General features: G+C 46.4%; 1 protein-coding gene across 1 annotated transcript in view; it reads right to left on the minus strand.

The window, feature by feature from the left end:
• THUMPD3 (THUMP domain 3 tRNA guanosine methyltransferase) overlaps positions 1 to 18,771 on the minus strand; it is a 97,979-nt gene extending 79,208 nt beyond the window's left edge. Inside the window, exon 1 of the mRNA XM_085624481.1 lies at positions 18,643 to 18,771. The gene's annotated coding sequence lies outside the window, so the exon portion shown is untranslated. The remainder of the gene's footprint in view (positions 1 to 18,642) is intronic.
• Positions 18,772 to 23,337: the final 4,566 nt, after the last annotated feature.

The following is a 23,337-nucleotide window of genomic DNA, read 5'->3' on the forward strand; positions in this document are numbered from 1 at the left end:
ATGTGATACATGGCGCACACTACACTCCTCCACAAAAGATTATACACATTTTTCCCATGTCCATCAATCTTACTCCCGTCTGGACTACGTTTTCGTTAGTTGCTTTCTGTCGGGTTCTTTGAGAGACGCGCGGATTCTCCCCCTCTCTATCTCTGACCATAGTCTGGTCGCCGTCACCCTCCAGTGGGATGGCCCACGGGATCGCCAACCCAAGTGGTTCTTTCCCGCCTCTCTCACTAGAGACATTGTGCTGCGCAAGTCGCTGCGCGAGGCCATTGACGAATTCTTCGCCCTTAATGACGCGGAGGCGACTTCGGAGCTGACACGGTGGGATGCCTTTAAGGCGGTGATTCGGGGCAAGTGCATTGCACTTAACTCTGCGCTCAACCGCCTGCGAGCGGCGGAGCGGGAACGCTCGGAAGCGGAGCTGTTAGCGGCGGAGCAGGTCCATAAGGCCAAGCCCTCCCGCCTTACCTTGCGGCCCCTTACAGCCTTAAGGGGCAAACTGAAGTCGATATACGCAAACGGGGCCGAACATACTCTCTTGCGCCTGCGCCAAACCTCATATGCTCAGGGGAACAAAATTGGGAGGCATCTGGCCCGCCAGCTCCGCGTTAAAAGGGATAAAGAATATATAGAGGGGATAAGAAACGCGGGAGATACGGTCATACACTCCGATAAGGGGAAGGCAGACTGTTTTCGATCCTTCTACAGCAAGCTCTATACTTCTGACGCTCGAGGCCTCGCTGCAGACTGAATACCTGCAGGGTTTGACGCTCCCCAAGGTTCCCGCCTCTGTCAATGCAGACCTCTGCGCCCCCATCTCATTAGAGGAAGTCACCAAAGCTATTATGGCGCTCAAACTCAATAAAGCACCGGGCCTGATGGCTTCATGGCCCTCTTTTATCGCACCTTCGCGCCGGACCTGGCTCCGCGCCTACAGTCTCTTTTTAATGCCGTAATCGCCCAGGGAGCGGTTTCGCCCTCCATGGCAGAGGCCGTCATTACGGTCATCCCGAAACCGGGGAAACGCAAAGATCAGTGTCTTCCTACCGGCCTATCGCACTCCTGAACCTAGACGCTAAACTGTACTCCGCTATTCTGGCCCGAAGGCTCAATCCCCTTATGGCAGCACTGTTACACCCCGACCAATCGGGTTTCATTCCAGGGAGGCAAACTCATGATAACACACGCCGTATAGTACATTTGATAGAAAAAACCTCTAAAAGGCGCATGCCGGCCCTCCTGGTCGGTCTTGATGCTGAAAAAGCGTTCGACCGGGTGGACTGGGGATTCTTATTCTCCACTATGCGACAGATGGGCTTTGCAGACCCCTTCATTGCAATGATTCAGGCCAACTATCGGATTCCTACCTCACACGTCCAGGTCAACGGGACTTGTTCGGCGCCTTTTACCATTTCTAGAGGCACGATTGCTCCCTTTCCCCACTTTTGTTTGCCCTGAGCATCGAACCCCTAGCGCTGCCCTTACGTCACAATCCACAGATATCGGGAATTCCGTTTGCGGGGGAGGAACACAAGATTTCCCTTTTCGCGGACGACGTCCTTCTCTCCCTCACTCACCCTTCCACGTCCCTCTCGACCCTGCATGCAGAGCTGCAGCGCTTTGAACGGGTAGCGGGATTTAAGATCAACTTAGACAAATCCTATATTCTCAACCTTACGATACCCAAGGAGGAGCTCCCGAGGCTGCAGCAGTGCACGACCTTCTGCTGGGAGACTGAATCTCTTCAATACCTGGGTGTTCGACTTACACCGTTGGTGGAGGATCTATATAGGGCTAATTCCCCCCCCCCTACTTGCTCATATCAAGGCTGATCTGGCGCGCTGGAAACCATTGTTTATCTCCTGGCTGGGGCGCATCCACTCGCTTAAAATGACGATCTTGCCGAAGCTGCTCCACTTATTTCAGGCCCTCCCTGTGGAGGTTCCTCTCTCCTTCTTCTCAACCGTGCGCTCTCTCTGTTCCCGCTATATCTGGCAGGGGGGGGGGGGGGAGCCCGCCTGTCGTATTCTCTGTTTCGGAGGCCCGCTCTGCGGGCGGAGTGGGCCTTCCCGACTTCCACCTCTACTACAAGGCGGCGCAGCTGCGGGTGTTGACTGAGTGGTCTAAAAGAGAGTCAGATAAACACTGGTTACACATGGATAGGTCGATTGCGGGACGGACGATTTGGGATCTGGTCTGGCGTCCTAACTGCGATAGGCCAGATAATACATACATTAGTACGCCCACTAGAACGACGCTACGGGTCTGGGATACTCTATCCCACGACGATCGATGGACCACTTTTCCTTCCACTCACACCCCCATCCACGGACACGCGGCCTTCCCGCCGGCGCTCACCAGGGGGCCTTTCAATGCATGGGAGGAGGGAGGATGCTTAATGGTTGGGCATTTATTCAGAGGTACTAGGTTGATGACATTCTCAGAATGTAGGTCTGACTTTAGCCTTCCGCAAACTGAACACTACAGATATCTCCAATTACGTCACTGGCTCCAATCGCCTGCCATGCAGGGGGCGATCAATAGACCCCAGACCCCGTTTGAGAAATTCATACGAGCTACCACTACCATGAAGGGGGTAATTTCTTTCTTATACGGTCATCTCCTGGCCACTGTGGTCTCCCCGACCCCACGTTTCAAGGCTACATGGGAAGAGGTGGTGAATAGGCCGATTGAGGAGCGGGACTGGGAGGCGCTATGGTCCGACATCGCAAAACACAACCACTCCATAGAACTAAGGGAAGCGCATATGAAAGTGATGGGAGATTGGTACCTATACCCAGCCAAACTGAGGCGCATCTTCCCGGGCACCTCTGACCACTGCTGGAGAGGGTGCGAGCTACTGGGGGACTTTAAGCACATCTGGTGGACCTGTCCGACTATTCGCCCTTTTTGGGAAGAGATACTGGCGCAAATAAAGACTAAGTTGGGCTATCCGATCCCCTCATCTATTGAGACTGCGCTGTTGGGCCTTCGAGACCCCTCCCTGCGCTATCAGACCAGAGCAGACAAGGCCATTATGTGGCTTTGCTTGGGGGCGGCGAAGGTGGCTATCGCTGCCAACTGGAAGAAACAGGCAGCTCCCACGGCCTCGATGTGGCATTCCCGCCTTTGGAGGCTTCTAAGTCTAGAGAGAATGGCGGATATCTTTAGAGATGACTATCCGGCATTCAAACTCAACTGGGGTCCACTGGTGACGTTCCTCTCTCGGGGTCTGCCGGCGGCTGTTTGCCCGCCCCAGATTAGGGTGTTGCGGCTGTTCCAACTGTAGCCTACTGAGGGCGCCGCTAGGGGGTCCCCCTGGTGGTCCCTTTCGGGGACACGGTGCTGCCTGGCTGAGGCATCGCCCGGCCTCCCGCCCTTGATGGATATGCCTCCGACCCTGGATCTCCGGATTCCCTCCTCAAGCTTCTCCTCTTCTTCTCTCTCTATGGTTCTTCCTTTTCTTTCTGTTCTTTCTCTCTTTTTCCTAATAGGGGGTGGGGAGGGGGGGATTTGTGGGGAGTTGGGTTTTCTATAAAATCAGTTTGATGTTCCTTGGCACGGAGACTGCGGCTGGAATGGACTCTTATTCTCTACCTAGACTGTGGACACCGGACTATTGGTCTATGGGGTTTGCCCATGGGGGATCTCCGGGGCACAGTTTTGGGGCCTGCTACGCCTCATCTTTTCGCACAGCTGTACACCTACTTTGGCATATATTACTAGTGGTGAAGCTTGCCTCGTCTACGTCCGGGTTTGGGTCTGGGTCTGTACCTTTCTCTTTCCTATTCTTCGCTTGCCGGTCCATTCCGTGATATTACCAGTGTCATGACCTGTATACAACTTTGACAACAACAAAAAAAAAAAGACTATGTCATGCTCTCTTCCGAAAGTTTCGGTTTAATAAAGGACCTAGGGGTAGGAGGTTTAAAAGGTAGCTATCATAAACCAATAACTCTGACTCTGCAAAGGGATGTATGTTTTAGGAGGTAAATGAAAAATAGTTCTGCTATATAAATGCAGGCCTTTTTTGGACAGGCAAGTTGAAAAGCTACACACAAAATAGAATTAAGGAAGTATTGCAAGTACAATCCTCTCTGACGCCACAGCTTATAGTACATGAATACGAGACACTAATCACATTCATAAGCTAAATAGCAGCAGAAGATACAAAAGGTGGAAGGGGTTGAAAGGATCCGGTGGACTCTGCCAAAAACCAGGCTATGGTAGAATTAAATAAGAACATAAGAGAGGCTTATAAAGGAGGTGGGGTAAACAGTGAATATATAAATAAAGGCTACAAGAGAACTTATAGAAAAAAGATTAGAAGAATTGCTTAGAAAGAGAAGGAGAATAGATGGATTAAAACAATAATTTTGTTGGGAGGGTGAAATACAAAGGGTTTTTGAACCATAGTTAATAGAGTGCTGGGGGTGACAAAAGGTATCGTAGCCACCACGGTACTCAAAGAAACCTGGGTAAGCTACTTATCGGAAGTGTAGAAAGTTACAGAGGCCGAAAAGGATGGGGTATGGGGCAGGTGGGTTGAGGTGCTGCAGCAAGGGGAAGAGGTTTGCCTCTGGATTCTGTAAATTATGAAGATAGGCCCAGGGTCCGGATGGCCTCTCCTCGGATACAATTAAACTTGATTTAAAATTGTGGGCTCAAGTATTAGCACCAGTTTTTGGAGCTATAGTAAACGGTCAGGGTATTCCAGCAACCTGGAAATGTAGTATAAGGGTCCCGCTCTTTAAAAAAGGGAAACAGGATCCACTGTCAAGTTATTGTATGATCACGTTACTGGATATTCTCAGTAAGGTATATGCAAAACATCCCCAGGTTTGTTAGAGAACTGGGTAAGCAAACCTACTATTCTCCCAAGAGTCCTAATTGGGTTTTGAAAAGGCTATTCAACAATGGATGGTTGTCTTGTATAACATCTTTTAGCTGAAAAATAATCCTTTTAGAAAAAGCAACTTTTGTGCATGTCGTATAATGATTTGTCAACAGCATTTGACATGGTTAATAAACACTTACTTTGAGAGAATATGGTGAAGTTGGAGTGTCCATCAGGTCTGCTAAAACTGATTATCCAAGTACATGAAGGCTCATGGACAAGAGTGGAATTGGGGGGGAAATGGTGCATTATCAAGAAAATTAGATTCCCCTAATGGGTTATGGCAGGGGTGTATGTTGGTCTCGAGATATATATATATATATATGACCCGTGATCAAGTTGCGGCTGCACCGAAACGCGTCGGGCGTTTGACTTGCTACATGCCATATTGAAATAAATTCTTTTGCGTATATGGAATTGGGCTGGATCATCCTTTTGTCACCATTGACGAGAAACTTACTGTTATATATATATATATATATATATATAAAATGCCAATTCTATGATAGAATTGAGTGTGGGCCAAGCATTTCCGTCAAAACTTGGAAATTAGGCCACTCCAGTAATGTTTTATGTCGATGATACGGTTTTGTTGGATTTGACCCCGGTGTGCCTGCAGAGACAATTGGATGCATTTGCTGAGTATAGCAGGTCCAAGTTTTTGAAAATATATAGGGCTAAGACTAAGGTAATGATTTTTTCGAAAGGGGGGGGAGGGGGGGACTGAAAAAAAGGCCTAATTGGTGGCTAAATGGAGCTCTGTTAGAGTAGGTAAAAGAATATTTCTATCTTGGCCTTCTTTTTAGATATAATCTTAATTTTACGCCGCATAGAGATATACAGGAAGGGAGGGTTAAGGCCATTGCAGGCGCATTATTTAGGATGGATGTTGCACTGGGTCATAAATCCATCGAAGTGCTCAGAGAGACATACAATGCAAAAATAGTGAGTTTGCTACTGTATGGGTGTGAGGTTTTCCCTCTTAAGATTTGCAAGAAGAATACAAGTCATCGAAATGAATGTATGGAAGAAATGTTTGGGCCTACCCAAAGGAACTGTAAACAGTGCACTGAGACTTGAATTGGGCGTAACAAATGCCCTATTTAAGTATAACCAATGGCTCCTTAGTTATTGGCTTGGACTCCTTAGAGCCGAAGAGGGTTCCTTAAGGCAAATTATAAAATCCAGCCTGCCGGAAAAGTATGCAGACAGGTGGGTGGCTAACCTACTGGATATTAAGGCTTCATTAGATGTTACAGGAGAGAAGAAACTCCCAACGGCTGTCCGTAACGCAACAGAAGCAAATAGTAAAGCATTTAGTTATGGAGGGCTCTAGGAGGAGTGATTCAGAAGATGTGTGTAAGAAAGATAACCTGTGCCATTAAAAGGATGTAAGGTATGGGGGCATATCCAATCTCACTTGTGGGATATAAAGAGCACACACATAAGGAGGTGGGCCTTAAAGGTTAGATTGGGGCAAGTAACAGCTTTTGAACCCGGGATGGAGCAAGCCATGACTACCTTCTGTTTAAGGGGACCATTGGCCTTTTTGCATTTACTTATAATCTGCTCCGGTTTTGCATCTAGCAGAAGAACATTGTTGCTACTGACCTCTTGCAAGTGGATGCTACCTTTTCAGGCTATCAGGTGACCTATGACGAATCCAAAATAATGAAAAGGTCCCTACTACAGATGCTGTCCTGTCTAAATTCAGTTTTAAGTATACCCCTGGCATGAGACACACTAATGATACTATTTGGGGACTTATACAGTTGTCAAGTCATATGAATAATGAGAAAAGTATTGATTAGTAATGTGTTTTTTCAGGCGGGAAATATGTTATCATGTCATGAAGCCCTTATAGATATGAGCTTCTGGGCGCGGGTGCTCTCAAATCACTGTTCTATGGAAAGCAAAGGGTTTAGATCTCGCTGGAAGTCTAGCACGGCTGTCATTTTACTAAAGCAAGTACTAGGTTAATCAGTGGGGCACTAGGTGGCGCACAACCAAGAGGGCCGCACGCCTGTGAGGCTCCGGGCGCTTGGCTCTTCTAATCATCATTTATCCTGGGTTAACCTACTGCTCTAACTACTGTGGGCATTGGCGGCGACTCCTGACATTTGCTGCTGCCAGGCGATGGTGAAGACGCCTTCCGATATTGCCGTCTGATGCTGCACTAGCGCTGGAGAGATCTGCCCGAGACAAGAGCAGAGCCTTGCAGTGACTGGCGGGCGGCTGCGTTGGTCAGATGAGCTCGAGGGCTCCCACGTGGCGCCTGGGCCGCTCAGCCTGCGGCTGCGATCCGCCCTTCGCCTTTCACTACTGCTTTGGGCGCTGTGCAGTGGACTGCCGCTGAGGCCGTACGCTGGAATCTCCAGGGCCGTAACTTGTACAGACGACGGGCGAGTTGCAGATCACCCGACGAAGGACTCCATTACGGTGAGGCCGCGGGCGCTCCTTCATACCTGTTTGGGGCGAAGCCCCCTCCTCTGGCCCGACACCTTCGCCGCCTACTCTCCCACCTCATCGGCAGCCGCCGTTCTCCTCAGCGTTACTCCCCCTGCCCCCAACCTTAGACTTGACGCTCCTGAATGGTCTGTGGACTTCGAGGGGCTGGGGGCCGGGAATGGACTGCAGGCGCCTTGGCGGACTAGCGGCAAGACCCAACCCTGAGATTAGCGCCATCGCTGGAGATACGGGGTGCTGGGAGGCGGCTCCCCCCCCTCGGGGACCTGTTAGTTGTGCGCAGCGGCCTCGCGTCTGGCCTGGTGAGGCGGGTGGTGTAGCCCTGCTGGACGGTGGGTCTCCAGGGAGTGTCCTACAACGTTGCTACGGCAATATCCTACAGGAGCACCTGCGTCAAGCTGTGATTTCTCCTGGGCAGCCTTCGCAGTGCCCAGCCAAGGGCTCGGAGGTGACCATTTCCACAGGAGCGGCCCGAGCTCCTTTCTGCTGCTGAGACGTTTTAATCCACACCACCATTTCTCTTGTTGAATCCCGGACCTCCGCCCCATCATAATATCCCCTTCACTCGGGGAAGTTTTGGCCTGTCCTCATTGCTCTTCTCCCCTGGCGCACTGGCTCTTCTTGACCTCTCACTTCTACTACCATCAAGCCTATTGTCACTTGCTTCACTCTGGGAAGGCGAAGACCCTCAGTGACTGACTGCTTGGCGTCATTGACCCTCTTTCACTGTTAATTGTGTCTCTCTTGTCGGAGTTGCTGAAATATCCTCCTGCGTGGCCCACTCTCTGACCGGTAGGGTCTATTCCACTCTCTCACTGTTGGAGCACCCTCCCCAGTACGTCTTTTCATCATGGTGAAATCCGACAGTCGCCAAACTAAACTCCCTTTTGATGCAAAGAGAGTTGTCACCCGCTCCAATGCTGATGAAACTGACCTGCCGGCGAACATGGCGTCATCCCTCCCACCGTCCGCTCCTATGGATGAGGTTAAAACTCTTCTGCTGGCAATGCAGCACAGCTTGAGGGACCTTTCTAATAAGATGGACTCCATGAATACCCGCATGGATTATATAGTTCTGAAAGTGGAGAAACATGACGAACAACTTAAGGAAGCAGAAAGGCGCATTTCAGACACGGAGGACGCCACATCGCAGGTGACACAACAAGTGGCGCAAATGGATAAACTTCTTAAAGTAATCGCAGCCAAGAACGAGGACTTGGAGGCCCGAAGTCAGCGCAATAATATCCGCGTCACTGGAATCCCCGAAAGTGCAAATACGGGCCGAATGGAAGATTTTGTTGAACGCCTCTTACGTACCACCTTTGGAGCGGACGCTTTCTCCACCCAATTCATCGTGGAGCGTGCTCATCGATATCCGGGAGCCGATCCACGGCCGATTGTCGCGCGACTCCTAAACTATAGAGACTGCGACTCGCCAGGGACCACAAAAACCTGCAATTTGAAGGTGCCAACTTCTCCATATATCCTGACTTCACGATGGCGGTACAGGAAGCCCGGCGTAAGTTCTTGCCAGTCAAGCAGAAACTTTGCAAGTTGCAGATCGAGTATGCCCTATTATATCCATCTCGCATGAGGGTCACTTACCGCGACAAGCATAATTTCTTTACCAACAACCAGCAAGTGGATGACTTTCTCCCCACCGTCAGGAAAAGCACTCCATCTAGGGAGACTCCAGATCGCCTTTCCCAATCTCCATCGCTGAGTGCTGACTGACTGCACCGAACTCTGCGATGGCGTTCTGTCTCTAACGGGAGCACTTGTTTTCCACTGATGCTCCTACTTCCCACTCAGGAGCGTTGTTTGAGTTGCTGTGTTTTTGACTTCATTTTGCTGCTGCTCTGGACATGAGGTAGAGACACGTGCCTTCCCGGTATTTTCCACTTGGTAAGATCGGAGACTCTTTTCAGTATTACCACAGCTTGCAGACAAGCGCCGAGAATAGGTGCTCTACAGGTCCATAGTTTTTATAGTGAATGTTACTGTTGATACATTTTTCTAAAATTACATGATTGTCACTTGGTCTACATCCTTTATGCTCTCTGGTGCATTGCTAAAAGCGTGTATTTTAACCTGCACATCATGGTATGCCAAGCAACACTCCCCCCTTCTTTATGGGCACCCTATCTCCCCGGTCCACTGGGAAAGGGTCCCTAGGAATTAAATGGGGGAGGTTCTTCATAGCCCACCAGCGTACCGCCACACGGGAGTTCCCCCCCGAGGAAAATTTCTTGTGTTATGTTTGACTCCTTATTGCACTGTTGCAATGGGTTAGTGGTTTGGGGTAATGAGGGCAATAGCCGGCACGTTTGGGGTGCCGTCGTGGGTGGGTTCGAAGTGTTTGTTTGTATTGTTTTTTCTCTCTCCACAGGCAGAAGCAGGCCGTCCATTGCACGAAGCTTTTTACACTGAGTTGTCCAAGGCATGTTACATTCTCCCTAACATAAATTGGCATTTCATCACATACAGAGCCTGTACTCCTTAACCTAATCCCCTGGAATGTCAGAGGCCTCTGAGACCCCCGGAAATGCAGGTAGATCCTTGCATATCTGGACAGGCATCATGTGCACCTGGCAGTGTTGCAGGAAACTCACCTGGACCCTGCCCGCTCTCCTACGTTTGCCAGTAAATGGGCCTCCACACGAGTTTTCTCTTCCTATTCCACGTACTCTAGGGGTGTAGCAATACTTGTAAAACGGAATACTCCCTTCATTCTGGGGGGCACACAGCAAGACCCCTTGGGGCAAACCTGTATACTTTGGGGTGTGCTGGGTACTCAGTAGGTCACAGTGGTTTGTTGTTACCGGCCAAATACTGACGACCCTGATTTCTACACCACACTATGGGAACGCATACTGCAGGTGGCATCAACTGTTATCTGGGGGGAGATTTTAATACCGCTTTTAACCCGGCTATAGATAGATCTAACCCCTCCCCCTTGCACTATACGAAAACGCACAAGGCTCTGCAGGGGATACTCACGGCCCACAGATGCGTGGCGACACAATCACCCTGACAGGAAGGAGGGAACTCATTATACTGCTCTACATGCTTCCTGGGCCCGTCTGGATTACTGGGTGGTGTCCAGGGGGGCAGTTCCCTGGCTTCGCCAGGTCAAACACCTTGCCAGAACCTACTCAGACCACTCTCCGGTGCTGATAACAATTGCCCTGCCCAGCTTGCTTTCCACCCCTAGAATTTGGAGACTAAGGCCAGAGGCACTGCTTGACACTGTATTCAGGTCCGAGGTCGAAGAGGAAATCACTAACTTTTTTCAGACCAACATGAACTCTGTCTCCTCGATAGGCGTAGTCTGGGAGGCCTTTAAAGTCACGACCCGAGGGGTTTGCATGGCCAAGAGCGTTGGGGATTTGCGAGACATCCGTCGCACTCTTCACAGGCTAGAGGGTGAACTCAAGCAGCTGGAGGCTAACCTTTGGGGAGGATGACTCGGGCTCATGCCTCGCTTCCTTTAGAGATAAGCTCACGGAATAGAAGGAGACTGCTGACTCAGAGGCACGCTTTCAGGGAAAATATCATGTCGGGCGCAGATACGGGGAGGGCGAGCGCCCTGGTCAGCTGCTAGCACATACTATTCGCCAACCTAGATTTTCTTATTACGTTCTTGAGATTAATGACTCCGACGGGGTACGCACAGAGACAGTCAAGACATTCTTCATACCTTTACTGAATTCTGTACTAGCCTGTATGGCACATGCAGAGATGCACCCCCCAATTTTGGCCCGTTTTTGCGGGACATTTCGCCCTCGGATGGCTTGGCAATTCGCAGCGAGAGTTCCTTGCTGCGCCCTTTGAAAATGACGAAATCCATGAGGCGATCATGCAAATGAGGTCTGGTAAGGCCCCAGGCTCTGACGGCTTCCCTATCGACTTCTATTAGGCCTATATTACTCAATTAATACCAGTCCTCCAACTTGTTTTTAATGAAGCACAGGAGCTGGGCTGTCTCCCGCCATCTATGAGGTTGGCCTTGATTTCGTCTCTCCTGAAGCCTGGAAAGCCAGCAGATAGCTGTGACTCCTACAGACCCCTATCCTTGCTCAATACGGACACAAAGATCCTCGCAAAGATCCTCGCTAATTGCCTCAGTTTATTAATGGAAAAATTGGTCCTTCCGGACCATGCTGGATTTATCCCTGGCCAGGCGACCTCACATAATCTTCGCACGCTCTTCTCCGCTCTCTGCACGGTAGACCCAAAGATACCATTGGCTGCTGTGTTTCTCGACGCCACTAAGGCGTTCGATTCTGTGGAGTGGGACTTCCTGTTTGTAGTACTTCAAAACATGGGCATGCCGAAGGGTTTTCTATCTTGGGTTCGCCTACTTTACACCGGTCCCGAGGCTAAGGTACTCACTCCTCACCTTCCATTCCCATCTCCGGTGGTACCCGGCGTGGGTGCCCGCTCTCACCCCTTCTGTTCGCCTTGGCGGTTGAACCTCTTGCTGCCAAGATTCGACAATACCACCACGACAAGGCCCTCCGATGCCCACTTCGGCACATTTTGATATCACTATATGTGGACGACATCACGCTCTGTCAAGGAACCCCAAGTTAATCTAAACCCGCTACTTTGCGAGTTTGTGAGATTTGGGGAGCTATCCGGGATACATATCAATTGGTCTAAGTCTCAAATCTTTGCCCTCACCACATCGGTCACGGAGTTTGCCCCAGACTTCCCCATAGCCTGGTGCCCCGTAGAGGTTAAATATCTAGGTATACACGTCACCGTGAATCGCGAAGAATTGCTGCGGCTCAATTACGGGACAATGTTACCCGCTGGATTGCCCTACCGCTTTCCATCACTGGACGCATTTCCCTGATCAAAATGGTTATTCTCCCTAAACTCCTTTACTTATTTCTGAACATACCTTACGATCTGGGGAAAGCATTCTTTATGATGCTACGCACAGAGTTAATTCGCCTCACCTGGGGTGGTAATCAACCTAGAATACAATGGGACGCCCTTACTAGACCATACTCGCAAGGGGATTCGACATACCAAATTTTGAACTTTAATACACATGTACACAGGCTCGCTACGCCCACTTCTGGTTTCACCCCCCCAGGTACATGGCGCAGGTGGCCGCCAAGCACTGGCTATCCAATCCCATCCCAATGGGGGGCGCCATATTTACTGCTGTTGCACCGCGTGATGCCAACTCATCCCCCATCACCAGCACGGTAAAGGCATGGCAAAACATTGTTACGAGAATCCAAGCCCCCATGATAGATTCACCCCTGCTCCCCCTAGCATATCACCCGAACATGCCCGTACTCCAGGAAGGAGTCTTCAAGAAGCCCCAAGCCAAATATGGTATTAAAACTTGGGGGATCTTTATCTTCATGGCACATTCCGCACATCGCAGCAACTTTTCTCCACATTGCCACCCTCCCCTATGGACATCTTTTTATGTATCCGATTGCGCAAGGGACTCAAAGAACACACCCCTACCTACCCTCGGGAGTCCCCGGAGGTCCCTCCCTCTGCGCCTATTATTACACAGGGACGCGGCACCTCATCTGGTTTCTTTCCTATACCGCACTCTGTATGCCACTCAGAGCATTACACAGAACACTACCAGAGACAAGTGGTCCGCAGAATTGGGGCTGGCTATTACTGACGAATAATGGAAATACTGTTACACTCAGATGGAACAAAGCACATCTAGTAACCATCTCCGCATTCTACATTATAAATTCCTTCACCAAACATATTATACACCAGCTCAGCTTCATCGTTTCAAATTGCGCGACAATGATAAATGCGACCGTTGTGGGGCTGCAGGAGCTGACTTCTTACACCTGGCATGGACTGCAATGCTGTGCAGGAATATTGGCTCATGGTCCTCGAAGCCCTGGGCCAAATGACGTCGCTATACCTTCCGTACACTCCCCTCTTTGCTCTCCTTGGTTTTACCAAGCCGCTAGCTGTTACACACCGGAAATTCATCTCCTTCAGTCTCCTCCTCGCCAAACGGCACATAGCATGTAGGTGGGGTCGGGGCAGAGTACTAAAATGTAAGGATTGGATCCGAGACATGGTATTCTGGCAGGAACAAATGTACGCTTTTGCTGAGTTGCTCCCCCTTGCATCCCGTCCTCGTGACAATTGGGGGCCCCCTACGACATACCTACTTGCTCATCCCCTCGATGGGCCCGTCAACACACCGACCAATACCGTGATGCCTGATGGAACCTCTCTAGGTACATTATAGGATTTCTGTACTCCCGTCCTTCTCTCCCCCCCCCCCCTCCCCCTCCCTTTTTTTTCTGGACTCACTTCAACGACCGAACACTGTGACTGTTTGCGAACTGGGGTCGCCGACACTGTGCCGCCTCTGATGTTTTGTATTGCTTCATCGCTCACTGTACCGTTCTCGTTTTAATGCCTGCTCCGTTATGTCATTGTATTTGTATAAGCCTGTACGCTCATCATGACACAATGCCTGTACTGGTTACTGCCTTCATTGTTTTTTTTTAAACAAATAAATAAATAATAATTTTTTTTTAAGTAATAGGTTAATCAACCTTCTGAACCTCTGGCAGCTTCTATGCCTGGGAATTATTTCCTGGACTGGTGCCTTGTTTTTTTTCCCTCCCCAAGATCGTCTTCGATATCAGGACATATACATAAGTATTTTTATTTACAGTTTCCAATGTTTTATATGGGCTTCCTTTCCAAGAATGAATCAAATCTGCTGTTGAGTGGCTTAGTGAAACTTTTCCCCCTTATTTGTTTTATTTGCACAACTATGAAGTTTATGTTTTGTGTGACTTCTTTATTACTCAATACCTGTGAAATGTCAAGCTCCCTTTATACCTGCAATATTTTACGTAGTATTTGCGTCATGCATATGTTTGCTATACATTTTATCAACAGTTTACATTCAAAACATGTGATCTATGAGAATGCAAAAAAACAAAAATGGCATAAAAGCAAATCACTTTTTAATAACTATAGCTTTTATGTTTATCTAGTGCTCTTTTGCCCCAAGCACTGTAAATCACAGACATTACTATTACTCCGTCGAACACTCCTTGTGATATGTACAGCACAGCATATGACTGAAATGGCACATGTGAACGCAGGGTGGACACAGGGAGACTTAGCCTTAACAGAAAATAAGTCACAAGACCAGACACCTCATCCAATCCAGGTTTTTACTTCGCATTCTGGGACTTGTACTCCTGGTTTTAATATAGAAGGGCAACAAGTTTCAGAACGCAAAGCAAAAAAACTGCACTGGTTGAGCTTCTCCTGCTTGGTCGCAGGAATCTTGAGATCTTTTTTTTTTAGCCTTAGTTTCTGTGAAGACACACGGTGGCAGCCGACCTTGGCTTTGAAAACAGAAGCCCTAAAATGCTTTCACAACCTGCATTTGTATGTATTTCATGCCGCAGCCTGTTCACCTGAGCCTTGAATGAAATTGCTTTACCTCTAATGAAAGCTTTACAGGCGCTCCATACAGCGAAAGTTGAAGCCTTCCCTAAATTTCTCTTTAAAAAGTGCTCTAGCTCAACGCGCATTTGCGATACCCATCTGTGAGTAGGGATTTATCAAGCTGCCAATGCGGATGTGATGTCTTCTTGGTGTGCACTATCACGTAGAGGAAAGGAGCCTGATGGTCCAAAAAAGGGATTTGCCAAGATACCAGAACTCACTATAATGCATTTGTGAGAAATTAGAAAAAAGTCAATGTGTGAAGCGGAGTTGAATCGCTTAGAATAGCAAGTATACTCCTGCCTGTTTGGAAAGTCCATGCCCCAAGGATCAATTAAGGCAAAATCCTTACACATGTGTGCTAAAAAGGTAGGCGGTTTAGGCTTATTTGGAAGCTTGTTCTTTTGAGAGCAGTCTCGGTGCACCTCTGGTGCAATATTAAAATCGCCCCCAATGATCACTAGGCCTTACAGAGGGAATAGTAGGTCATAAACTTCTCTTAGAGTGGAAATGTCATCCTCTATAGGGTAATTCGGGATCCGGGGCGGCCCAGTCTGGTATTTCAAGCAAGTCTCCTGAAGTAAAATTATTTGAGCTTTGGAGAAATGTACACATGCTAAAATTACTCTAAACTTTGTGCGATTATTAATACTATTAACATTACAAATGTTATTCATGTAGTGCTCATACTGAGGGGACTCATTTCATCAAGCTACTGACTTGGCCACCCTGCTGAGCTAGAGTTGTTTGCTCTGGTGGTGTTCCCATTATCCGCTGAATGCCTTGACTTGTCCTCTCTTCAACAATATTTTTAGAACTTGCTCTTATTAGCCTACCTATCTGACTTTTAAGCTTCAGAGCTCACCCCCGCTTAACCCTTCTGCTCCCTCATCCTTAGAGCCCCTCACTCCCGCATTGGGCTCCCTAGTGGAGCACCCACCCACCGTCCTGCCTGTCTGCCCCTCCATGCCACCCACTCTCCTACCTCCGTCTTTCCCAGACCCCCTGAGTTTAAAAGATCGCTATATCTCCCCTGAAGTAATAAACCAGTGATAGTGCTTTCAAATTCAAAAAGAACAGATGATGGACAGAATGCTGAAACAATCGAACATTCACCCCAGTCACAGATCTGGGTTAAATCCATCTTTTTTTGCACGCCACGCCATTCCAGTTTAGACCCAGCCATATGCAAATCAGTCTAGCCTGAACTGCCAGGCCAAGTCCTCTGTGGACCAGAAACAAGCATCCTAGAACCGGTTTTGGGGTTTCACCCCTCATCAGCCAGGATAGCTTAAATCTGATGGCGTAGCAAGCAAAGGGACCCACGTCTGGGCATACCCTTTCCACTTAGGGCGACAAATGCAAAAAGAACAGATGATGGACGGAATACTGAATCAATCGAACATTCACATTTCAGACATACTGTGAAGAAAGTGAACACGCAGGGCACTTCTTGACGTGGTCTATTAAACGCAAATAAAATCGTGAAGTCATTAAGTCCCTCTTTGATGAAACGAGCAACACTATTATTACACAATCCGAGGCCATTGGACACAGTTTTCTTGCGCACTGTGCAAGCCTTTATACTCTGCAGAGTTTTACTCCGGAGTATCGAATAGCAAATTTCCTTCGCTTAATTGAGCTCTAGCTTTTAAATCAGGAGCTTCAAGCCTCAATCATTGCCCCTAATTCATTGACGGAAGTTAGGGCGGCCATTCAATCCCTGCCAAATGCCTAAGCATCTGGTAAGGATGGTTTACAAGGTTAGATGTATAAAATATTCCAGGAGAAAGTCACAACATTTTTGGTGGTTTTATGTAATGAAATACTAGCAGGATGTGCAAGATCACACTATTTTCCTGAGGCAGATCTCGTCAGCTTCCTTAAAAAGGACAAACCACCCGAACAACCGGGCTCATATAGACCGATCGGTTTATTAAATATTGATTATAAATTACTTACTAAAATTCTAGCGGCTAGATTAGCCCCAGCAGCCCACGCCATAGTGCATAGCTGCCAAAGTGTTTTTATACCCACAAGAATAGTTTCATATAATACAAATTATTTAGTCCAGGCATTAGATTACCCTACACAGACACAGCAGCTGCGATTATCATGTTCAATGCTGAGAAAGCATTTGACCTAGTACAGTGGGAGGTATTATTTGCTATTCTCAAACGCTTTGGGTTCCCCCCCCCCAAAGTTTGTCTCACTGCTGCAAAATGTATATGGGGAAGCTGAGGCGGAAATGGTAATCAATTCACAGGTGGCAGGACACATTATAATTAGAAGACACACAAGACAGGGTTGTCCCCGTGTCACAACTCCCTTTTGCTCTCTTCATCGAGCCTCTAGCTGCGGCAATGTGGCAGGATCCACCTATTGAAGCCCCTTTAGGGAGAATCACCCAAAATCAAACTTTATGCAGACATGATTCTCTACGTAGCAGTCACTGAACAAAATATTTGTAATGCATTTGCAAGGCGTCAGACATTTACCAACATTAGGGGATAGAAGGGCAACAATAGCAAGTCTGAAGTGCTACTCTTTTTTGCTCCCCTCAAATAATGCCCATAGAAATACGACAGCATTATTCTGCTACTCGCCCAATAGGATACTTGGGTATTTATGTCTCGGATGATTTCAGAGAAATCTGTTCTTTAAATTATATTGCAACCTGGAATAAAGCACAGGCACTTTTATTGAAAAGGCATAATACCGCTTTCCATCAACAGCCGTGTAGCAGTAATTAAAATGGCAATATTGCTGTTGGTTTTATTTATTTTTTGCATTTATTAATAAAAGTTAAACCCCAGTTTTTTACGAGATCGATCAAGCATTTCGACACTCAGTGTTACCGCTTCTCAGGCTCAATTTCAAGAAGTTTCTTTGGATGAGATTTGTAGAGTTGGTAACTGGGTTTCAGAACACACTTTTATAAAACCTTATACACTTCAGAGAATATAGAATGTTCAGAAAAACTTTGGGTTTGGTATATTACAATCTGCAAAACTATGGTTTACATGGCTTTTACATTTTAGATGGATCTAATCACTGTTACTGCAATTAAGTCCCTGTGTTTTGCATTTAGTGTTTGTTTGTCAAAGGCATTATCATTATCGCTTTGTTATACTTCATTAGTAATGATGAGGACGAGATGCCGAGACATTACTTTTAGTCCTACATGTCCCAATCATTACAACCAGCGCACCCCCTTAAGTTCCTCCCTTTGCAAGAGTTTTGGATTACCAGATGTTCTAAGTGAACGCCATTTCTTATAGTACACAGCTGAGGGTTGGTGGGCTAAGTGTCAAAACATTCTTGATTTGTTTTCGGTCGTGAGACTGGAGTCTATCCTAAGTAATTAAAGGGACGAGGACAAGTAGGACTTTGAGCAATGAAGAGAACTGATGAGCAGTCAATACTCTAGACCGGCTGGCAGTTCGCTGCACATTTCGGTAGCGACGCTTCCACTAACAGAGCAATTAGAATCTCGGATACTCAAGGCTGGATATTTCAACTTTATTTCTAAACACGTATTGACCTGCTTGCCATGTCCCGCAAATTTTCAACGCACAAGGTACATCAAATTCAAATAAAAACACACAATAAATTAGAACGACACGTGTGCTTACTAAAAACTCTGCAGAAATGAAAGCTTGTAAACTAGAAACTACATACGTTTACTAAAAACTTAGCAGGTTTACAAATCTGTGGGAAGGCACAATGACGAGCATACATGCCTGCAGACTTCCTGAACAAAGCGGCAGTTTCTCAAAATTGGGCCTTACCTCCCGGCACAGAACTTCACCAAAATCCGATTGCCTCAGCCTTGCCGGCTCTAACCGACTTCCATTACAGGACACAGAGAGAGGCAATCGGAAAGCTAGTGCACGATGATTGAGACAGAAGGGACAAAGTAGGAGGGGCTTGGCAGATGCACCGCCCACTTGTTATGTGATTGGTTAGAAAAACGACCGAACTGGTACAGACTCACCGCACGGAGGCGAGCGCCTGCCGCCCCGGAAGTGATTGTCCTGCAGCGCGTGAGCTTTCCTGTTTATTACGCAGGCTCGTCACAACTGTCACAGGCAGCTACTGATATTGTTGCTCAGGGAACGCGTAGGAGAGGTCTTCAAATGGGTTGGGTGGGCAGCAGGCGGGCAACTAGAGCCAAATTTCGGGGGGGGGCTGAAAAAGATTTCGGGGGAGTGTGGCTGTTAGGAGGAGTGAAACCACAACAAAAGCCTCATTTACGAGTAAATGGTCTTTTAAAGACCTGTGAAGTACTCGGGTGCGGCTGCAATTAGATGGACGCCAGCCCGCGAGGCGGTCTCAGCCGGGCTGACACACAGGGGGGGGGGGGGGGGGGGGGCTGAAGCCCGGTGAGCCCAATGGGTGTTGCGCGCCTGGTGGACAGAGGCATCTCGAGCCTGGAAAATATTTCTGCTGGAGACAGACATGCACATTAACTTGCATTGGGGGGAAGGCAAATTCAGGAAAGAAGAAGTTAACTATTGTTAGGTTTTAAAAGTCGAGAGGCTATTACCTAAACAAGAACCATTGGCAGGTATTTCTAGACGAAGTACCAGGGCACAAGTCCTAAAAAAAGAAGTGGGGGGACTAACCTAGTTTGGGTGTATGCAAGTGACATCACAGCGCGAGGCATCACACCATCACACATGGCATCACAGGAATTTACATCATTAGAAAGTGGCATCACAAGCCACGACTTTACAGGAAGTGGCATCACAAGAAGTGACATCAGATCTAAAGCCTTCACATATATGTTTAGCAGGTCTATCATGTGTACGTTTAAGCGCATTGTGTGTATAACAGCACAGTGAGCTTTGGAAGATGATATGTGATTTCTACACCTTGCAATCCCCCAGTTTTATGTAATACTGTAATATGTTGTATATATTTCTAGTTTGACATGATTAGAGTTTACTTTATGTTCACGAGCTGCATTCTATGTTCACAAGCTTTCATTGTCTTCACGAGCTCATCTCAGTAGAAACATTCTATTAATTGCATGCGCGCAATTGCTGTTATGCGCGCATGCTGTGTAATTATGATTTAAATAAGCATTTATTAAATAAGCATTCCCGTGCGTTCAATCTCCTCCCTGAAGTATGAACGGTCACTCTCAACAGATTCCGTTTGGACTTCGGAGAGGAAGGACGCACTCCAGTGGTGTCATCACTTTATCTTGAATAAATAATCAAAACTACTTCTACTTGTTTTCCATTGGATTTACTTTATTCATAAGAAGATTCAACATTTCATTTGGTGACGATTTATCTTCTTTTCCTCTTTCAACACCACAAACCTTGTGCCTCCTACCTTCACTGAATCAGCTGATTTGCCAATGGTCTTCAGTCAAGGCACCGTTCCTCTGCAACACATATTTCTTCATCGATTTATAGCTGAGGCATGTGGGCTCTGTTGTCCCCCTAAGGAAACTCCTCTTCTGAACGCAGTCTCGAACTGGCTTAAGAGGCAGGTTTCCAGATTAGCGCAGGACTTCCTCTCCTTTCAGTGACGTACCTCTCGCAGGGTGAGTTCCGCTTTTGGCATGATAACCTCTCAATCCGGAAGCATAGGATTGATTGGTCGATGCATCCAACAACTCCCTTTTCTTTTAAACGTGCACTGTGATTGACCTCACTCGCGCACACTCCCCTTGCATATTTATTGGAGCCTGATCTCTGAACTCTTCTTGGGACATTAACTGTAAGTTTTAACATACTCCACACGCGTGCAACGTTTTCTTGCTATTTATTGCTCATAAAATTTGGCAAACACCTTGTGACACTTAACCACCTCTTTTATCACAACCAGCTCTTTATTATTACAAGTACTGCTTATTTGAATGGCTTCTCAGCAAATCTTTCAGTTGGATAATTTTCTACCAAGACCAGGCACACCCAAAAAAACATGGAAACTTTGGTTTAAATCTTTTGAAAATTATTTGGTTGCTATAGATGCTGAAAGTTATTCACCCAAACGCAAGTTAGCAATTCTTTACAACTTTTTAGGCAGTGCTGGTCGTGAAACTTTTGATAATTTTCCAGTTACTATTTCACCACCAGGTGAAGGAGATGGATGGAACGTATACACTGATGCTGTTAACAGGTTGAACAAAAAATTCTTGGAACAACCAAGTGTAATGCTGGAGAGACTTAACTTTATGAAAAGGAAGCAAGATTCAGATGAGTCTATTGAGGACTATATTTCAGTTCTAAGAAATTTAGCTTCAAACTGTAACTTTGGGGCTGAGCTAGATTCTTATATAAGGGATCAATTTGTCTACAGCTGCTTTCATAAGAAGATTCAGGAACGAATACTCAGCTGCAGAGATCCTTCTTTATCTGAGGTCATTGACATTGCCAAAGGCATTGAAAGATCAATTATCACCTCAAAATGTTTAAGTAATGACAATGTCTCTCCCGTTAACATGATTCAACATGATTCTCCCATTAACAGTATTTCTTACAGGTCTAAATTTGTCAAACCTTCTCCACAGAATCAAAACAAAACAAACTCATTTTGTTATAGGTGTGGTTCAAAGTCACATTTAGGTGATATTCCTGTTTGTCTGGCATTGGGTACAAAATGTACCAGATGTGGAAAAATTGGTCATTTTTGTACAGTTTGCAGAAGCAAGAAAGTTGTCAGAGTCAGTAGTCTAGAGACTGATGAAGGTTCAAACAATCTTAGTATTGAATCTAATTAGTTACTCTCTGACAACCTTGAGAGACTTCTGCTTTCTATTAACTCTCAAGATTTGACTCTTTCTGTACAAAAAGTCAAGGAACCATTATGTGAAGTTATTATTGGTGATGTTAAACTTGACATGATGTCTGATTCTGGAGCACCAGTCACCATTATCTCAGACACACTTTTGGAAGAGCGTTGGGCCTTTAAGAAACCTTTACAAGCAATAGATATCATTCCAAAAGCATATGCTGGCCATATTATTGAAATGCTTGGATATTTTACTGAATTCATTACATGTCTAGAACGCAAACTTTTTACTAAGGTGTAAGTGGCTCCTAAAGGTAAGAATATTGTTGGATGGCAGGATCTAGCAAAAATGGGCTCGAAGTTGGTTCCTGGCTCTGAAAATCCTACTCAAGTTAATACCGATATCTCTATTTCTTCTGTTTCTGGTAATAATTTGCCTGACTTTACAAATATTGCTACAACCATGTTTACAGAATTTCCTGAAGTGTTTACTCCAAATATAGGTAAAATGACAAAGGTGGAGCATGTTATTAAACTAAAAGACAATGCTATACCCATTTCACACAAAGCTAGACCTATTCCCCTAAGTGTTAGAAATGACCTTAAGGTTTTACTAGACAAACTGGTCAATGAAGGGATTATAAAAACTACTGAATCATCAGAATGGGTCAGTCCCATTGTGATAGTAAGAAAAAAAGACAATTCAATTCGCTTATGTGCCGACTTGCGCACACTTAACAAAAACATTATAGTGGATTGTCATCCCTTACCGAAGATTCAGGATTTATTATCTAATATTGCTGGTGCGACCTGTTTTACCATTCTTGACTTAAGGTCAGCGTATCATCAGATACCGTTATCCAATTCATCCACTGATCTCACCACATTTGTCACACCTTTTGGGGCATATAAGTATCTTAGACTGCCATTTGGCTTAGCCTCAGCGGCAAGTGTTTTTCAGAGATTTATGGACTATATGTTAGAAGGTATTGAGTCAGTACAAGCCTATCAGGATGATGTTTTAATTTATTCAAAAAATAAAGCTGATCACATATTCACTCTAAGGAAGGTTCTTAACAAGTTCAAATAATTTTGGGTTACTTTAGGCACTGATAAATGCAAATTCATGGTGGAGTCACTTGATTACCTAGGTCACACTATTTCAGCTTCAGGAATTAGTCCCAAATTCTCTCTTACTCAAGCCATAGATGAAGCTGTTGTACCCAAAAATAAAGATCTTCTCAGAACATTTTTGGGTATGACTGAGTACTATTCTAGATTTATTTCTAATTATGCTCAGGTGGTTCAACCTCTGCGTGTTATGTTGAAGAAGAATACACATTTTTCATGGAGTAATGAAGCACAAAAAGCTTTTGAGTTAATTAAAAAACTCATTCTTCAAGCTCCTGCACTCTCACCGTTTTCACCTGGACATAAGTGTATTTTATCTGTTGATGCAAGTCAAAATGGCTTAGGAGCAGTTCTTTGCCAATGGATCAATGGTAAGGAGAATACAGTGGCTTTTTCTTCTAGATCCCTCTCTATTGCAGAATCCAATTACAGCACAATTGAGAGGGAAGCACTTGCTTGCACATGGGCTGTAAAGAAATTTAGAACATTCATTTGGGGCACGCAATTTGAAGTTTTTTCTGACCATAAACCTTTGATACACTTATTAAATGGGAATGGGACAGGCAAAGCTTCCTCAAGACTTGTTCGCTTACTCTCACGTTTGC

The sequence above is a fragment of the Triturus cristatus genome, chromosome 9, assembly GCF_964204655.1.
Source record: "Triturus cristatus chromosome 9, aTriCri1.1, whole genome shotgun sequence".
NCBI classification, from domain to species: Eukaryota; Metazoa; Chordata; class Amphibia; order Caudata; family Salamandridae; genus Triturus; species Triturus cristatus.